We start from the raw sequence: 6000 nt of genomic DNA, 5'->3' as shown, positions 1-6000 counted from the left end.
AAATTTAAATTTTACGTATTCAGGTATTCATAGTCTTTCACTTTAAATAATTTGAAATAATTTAAGTGGTTTATGATGTTATAAGTGAAACATGGGGTAATATGTGAGATTTGCAATTTTAAATTAAGTTATTTCGAATTAAATAATAATATAAGTGGAAAAAATTTGTACAATTAGTATGCATTTAAAAAATACAACATGTTAACTCAAAACTAATGTGACATAGTTTTTAATAGAAACTAAAAAAAATAAATAATCTTTTAAAAAGTAAGTCATAAAAATAAGACATAAAGTTTATATGACTTGTGTACTATACAAGTTACAATAAAATTTAAAATTAATATTGTATTGAAAAAATATAGTCAATAAAATAATGTTAAATTTTTAAAATAATATTTTCAATATGGCTCAAGTCACCTAATTTTATATGAATTTAGTTACATTTTCAAATTTCTATTAGTTGTATCATAAGATATATAAGATAATTTCTTAGGTAGCTTTGTATGCGCTTCTGAAGAAATTTTTCAAATGATTAATGAGCCTCATCAATTTATCATAAACTATTTAAAATTAATGTCAGCGTACACCTGTATTATATTATGTTAATTTTAAGTATAGAAATATAAAAAGTAAAAAATAAAAAATATTATGCAAAAAGTAAGTAAATAATGTTTTTGATAAGTTGCTGATTTATGTAACCCTCCATATGAAAATGCTAATGTGTTGTACGCGTCCTGTTATTCTATACTAATAATATATATTGTAAGTCAGTTGGTTTATCTGTTTGTGAATTTGTGTCTCTTATTTCGTTTTATTTATTCGCATTACGTTTTTTGTTAGAAAAGTTCGTTTTATTTATTTGTTTTTTTTCCGGATGTGGATAAACTACTATACTGACAATGCTTCTTTACTCATTCATTAATCGGATACGTAAATCTTAACGGAAGTAAAGGTTTTCCCGTCAGCTTTCAGTTTTCACTTAGTGAAATAATTACTTATCGAATAAGCGTGGTATTGCAGGTTCATGTATTTATATAGCATAAAATAACAGAAAAAAAATCAAAGGTATGTATTGATCAAAAAAACTACAAAATATTATATTATTATTATTGGGTATAAACATACACATCAAAACAAAAATTAAAAATTAGAAAAATATTAATAAATGACAAAGGTAATCGTGTATGTATAAAGTAATAATTATAATAATAGTTGAATATTTGAAATATCTACAGTTATTTATTTAATTATACCAACACAATTTCTTCATTTTTATTAATTATTATCATCAATATTTTTGTAAGTTCGACGTAAGTATTGTTATTATTATTTTTATTGTTAAATTTAAAAAGTTAAGTTAAAAATTTAAAAATAACCTCACATTACATTTTTAATTCATTTATGGACTGCTATTTATCATTTATATATAGTATATTGTGATGTAACGTATATTTTGTATATAGTTCTAAACGTTCGGAGTGTATATTATTAATATTTTTAAATTATGTATAATGGAAATAATTTTAAAACTAATCGTGTCAGTCTGCACTTATTGGTATATATAAGAGCTGTTTAAGTGGCCAACAGCCAATTCAAAGTGATGAGTACCTATCTTTTAAGTGCCAAAGTGTATGGGAATGTTTTTTTTTTATGTATTATTTATTTTTTTTACAAGGGGTACCTTTCTTTGACAGTTCTAGTTTTTTGTTGCAAAATTATAAATGTCAAAGAAAGTCTACAACAAAAGAATTTTCTCGAAAATAATGTTTATGCATTTTTAAAATTCTCATACTTTATAAGATACAGTAAGTAGTTTAAACTATAATTCAAATTGGCTTTCAAATTTACTAGTGATATTACATGGATAACGTATAAATATAAATTCTTAATAACAAAACAGGAGTTTGAGTGAATCCTGAAAGCATTGTAAATAAAACATAATTTCAAATTAATAATAAAAAGAAAACAATCGTCTTCGAAGTTTTATTATTAAGGTATAGGATCTATTTATATTGGCTATTGCTTTCTACGAGATATTATTTGGAAAGATCTATTGTAACCATGTTTGAAATTATTTATTAATAACTATAACAGTTGTTTATGACACGCGCTATGGTTTATGGGGTTTTTTCTTATTTAAATCAGACTATATAGTATGGATATATTACAATATATAATTCATGCATAGTAATTAATCTCAAGACATAAATGTTATCGTTAATATAGATGATTACCGTACGATAACATAGCAAACATGCGTTAAAACACTGAATGCAAAATCCTATTAACATATTGTATTTTATTTAATAAAAATATATATTATGTAACCTCAATAACTCGATTCGCTAAGAAACAAAATAAGTTTGAATTAAGAATTCAGAATTAAGTTTGAATCATAGGTTAAGATATTCCTTCAAATTATTAAACATTTTATTTAGGTATATAAGTTTGAGTTATTGATGTTTTACTGTACATTGTTATGAAACAAGTTATATGTTGAACAATTTTAAGTTATGCCAAAATGTATTTGATTACTTACAGTTTTATCAGATTTAACTAAAATTTAAAAACAAATGTTTCCTAAAATACGTTGGTTAGAACTATGGTCATGATAATTCTGTTTCCACATGATTGTCATACTTCAAAATATAATATAGTATTCATGATTTTTAATCATCTGAATCAAATATGGATCATGACACCTTCACACCAATAAGTGATAATAAGCACATCAATAAGTAGATATAATAAAACACGACTAAATGAGTAATGACTATTAAAGCTCACATCTTTTCCGAACTTCAACAACTGAGATACGACCACTAAGGAACAACAATGGATTTAACTACTTTATAAAGATTAATGTATTTTGAACGATTTTATTTTATTTATACCACAACTTTCTTGCTGTGCTGCAACGTTGAGTTTATTACGTTTAGTTCATTATTTATATCTTAACTAGTTTTATTTTTTTTTAATAATTAGTTAATTTACATTTAATTAGTTTTTTCAGGTAAATTATAATACGCCCACATATACAAAAATAAATTTCAGTTGATCCTTGAAAGCTACTAAGACTATTCCTAATTTTACACTGATGGATCCAAAATGGAATCCGTAGTGGGAGTGGCTGTTATATTCAACGAAGTCAGAATGATGCTTATGTTTTTTGACTTCTGTTAAATTTTTTCAACCGAAGCTCTTGCGATCTCGTACAGGGCGTATGAACTATTCCCACCATATATTTTAATGACATTATATTTATGAAAATTGTCTACAGTTTACGACACAGTTCACCCCTCGTATGGCGATAACACTAGAAAAAAACATATGTTTTCCAAAACGTAAGCTGTGCTTTATATATCTATTTATATTATTACTTGTACCCACAACAACTTACCATAATGGTTGACAGCAACTTATAAAATCTATAGTATAACCCATACGGTCATACTTAAATAATAATAGTACCTACCTTCATTAAACAATAATATTATGCAGTGTACCTAATTGTGTTTTAACCTTATCAAGACGTAAACTACTTTAGTCTGTTACGTCATTACAAGGAATTTCATTAGTTGTCTATCTTATTACTCTAAATAAATAAACAATATTGTTACTTCTTATATAATATGATAAATACTGGGTTAAAATAATAACTTGGAATAAACCGGGTAAATATAAAATATTACTTATTACTTATGTACTTATATGAGACCTTATTATTTGATGATTTATAATTTCTGCTGCATCATTATTATTATTTTATGTAAGTAAAATGGTATTATACATTATCGGTTTTAATCGTATCAACATTTTTATTTTAGATTTTAAGGGGATGAATGGAACAACATAATAGGTATCTATAGTTATCCTTACAAGGTATAAATTTGTTCACTTATTTACAATATTATCGTAAGTAGCAAATCAATAAAAATGCAATACATTTAATTTATAGAATGTTGTTATATTTTATTTCTGACACCTATCACCAATGAATTAGTAGTATTTTTTAGAAAATCAAGAAGAGTAGCGTAGGGTTAAAATATTATAATATTATTTACATCTATAGTTGACACTGACCACAACGGCCGTCGGTCATATATGTATCAGAAATTAGCTGACATAAAATATCGAAATTGGCGTGGGTGTCAAATTCACTTACATATATTAATCTGTACTGAATTACTGGCGTCATATTATTTCTATTCCGATTCAATGGCTGTATGTTGTACAACTTAGTCATGGTCTAATAATATATAATATTGTCTCCAATAAAAGACGCTTTTCAAATTCAATTACTTAAGGTTAAAATGAGAAAAAATAATGTATTTTAATTCGCATGTTAAATGTGTAGTTTATATAATAAATAGTATAGAACACCAAAACTCGTGAAAGGCTACAAAGTCAGATAGGGGTTAAGTACATTGAATGTTGAAAAAGTCTTCAAAATATTATTTTCATTGAAATTGGAAAAAAATATTAATAATATTATATATCACGGTGGTCCAACCTTTTGTAGTTGGCGAACCAATTTACACTTTCATAAAAACACCGGGGGCCGCCAGAAGAAAAAAATTATATTTTATTTTATATAATGCACAAATTATTAATTATTATTATTTAATGTTTTCATGTTTAAAATTATCAAAAAATTACTAAAAAAATAAATTAGTCTAGGAATGCCTTATAAGTTATAACAATAAAAAAAAAAAACTATTTATGTGATGATTGGCATTGTTTTTAACACACGGGGTCGACTGGTTAATGATTAATGATTATATTTAGATTTAGTTTAGAGAAATATTTAATGCTCGCAATTGTGCGATTGTGAATAACATTCACGCCGTTCATCATCGCGTCTTATCGCGATATGATCGACAACCGGTAACTCCCGCCGTATAACATTAAAATGTAAAATTTGAAGTATAAATTCGTAATAAGATGGTATAAATTGTATATCTTCTTATTACGATTTTGTTATAATATTATTGTGATTTAAAATTTAAATTTAAAATTGTTGGAGGGGCCAAAAAAAAAGCTTCGGGCCGCGGGTTGGACCACCCTGTTATATACAATAATAATTAACTAATGCAACAACTACATTATGATTATTATTCGATAGGCAATAGAAATTAAAAGGAATTTTGATATTAATTACACTGAAACTATTAAGATTAAGGTACTATAATATACATTCCATGAAAGTATATTTAAAGCTATTCTGCACAGGACACTTCTTTGATACCGTTTTTAATTATGATGTTTTCTATTGTATTATATGTACTTATAATATCTACCTAATTTAATCACAAGATGTACCTATTAAAGGTTTAACATCGATTTTAAACAATTTTTTGCATTAGATATCGTTTGATGTTCAAATATTGAAAATAAAATATTTATTGTGTTTAGTTTAAAAAATATCTTATGTCGAAACAAAAAATAAACTAAAAGGAAAAACATTATTATTATTATTATTTTCAGAATTGCGAAGGTATAAATACATAAAAGCATTTTTCTGGCGTCCAAAACATAATAATAATAATAGTATTTGAATCCAAAATTTTCTCGTAAAACATTTCGGTTTAAAAGCGTTAACGTTAGCATCTGTGTGCCTTAATTTTTGAATATTTAAAATGCATTGTACTTCTAACGTTTTTGCATAAGGTAGATCGGGGAGGTAACAGCCGTAGTCAGCAGTAGACTTATACATGATATATATTATATTATTTGTATGCCACGTGTTTATTTGCATACCGTTGTTTTACTCTCTGGAAGTTTTCACAAGCGGTGAGCTATATTATACAAAATATAGAACGAGATAAAAGAAAGAAGAGATAGATTGAGGGCACACACACACACACACATACACACACACAAACACTGAAATAGGGAGATAAAAGGTTGCAAAGAACAAAACCAAAACGTGCCAGTGTAAGTTGGAAATATTGTTTGCAGCGATAGAGCGCGGAGGGGCGTCACTGATACGATGATTTA

Source organism: Diuraphis noxia, unplaced genomic scaffold, assembly GCF_037042655.1.
Source record: "Diuraphis noxia isolate RWA-SAM2 unplaced genomic scaffold, SU_Dnox_SAM2 contig0003, whole genome shotgun sequence".
NCBI classification, from domain to species: domain Eukaryota; kingdom Metazoa; phylum Arthropoda; class Insecta; order Hemiptera; family Aphididae; genus Diuraphis; species Diuraphis noxia.
The sequence above is the reverse complement of the archived record's forward strand: the minus strand, read 5'-3'. Positions refer to the sequence as shown.